Genomic DNA, 374 nt, shown 5'->3' on the forward strand with positions numbered 1-374 from the left:
CCACTAGAAAATATGCTAAAATGACAAAAAGATTGCTACAAAATAAACACTACCTATCTCTTCCCATAAGTCCTCCTTCTTTATCAGAACAGTATTCGGGATCCCCTGGTTATACTTACATGCTTCATGAACTCAGGAGCAATTTTACCACAGGGTGAGACAAATGTGAAAGGATAGACAGATGCTCTGTTTCTAAGTCTGATGTCTCCTTCACACTGGATGCATGAGGCCACTAGTGAGTGCTAACTCTCCAGCATCATTTAGTATCTGGTCTCAGTACTGCTACATGTACCTGAGATGCTGTTCATTTCATTGAGTTTTGACTAGAATAAAGACAGAAGAAAGTGCGTAAGGGAGCACCCCACACTAACCAG

This window comes from Castor canadensis, chromosome X, assembly GCF_047511655.1.
Source record: "Castor canadensis chromosome X, mCasCan1.hap1v2, whole genome shotgun sequence".
NCBI classification, from domain to species: domain Eukaryota; kingdom Metazoa; phylum Chordata; class Mammalia; order Rodentia; family Castoridae; genus Castor; species Castor canadensis.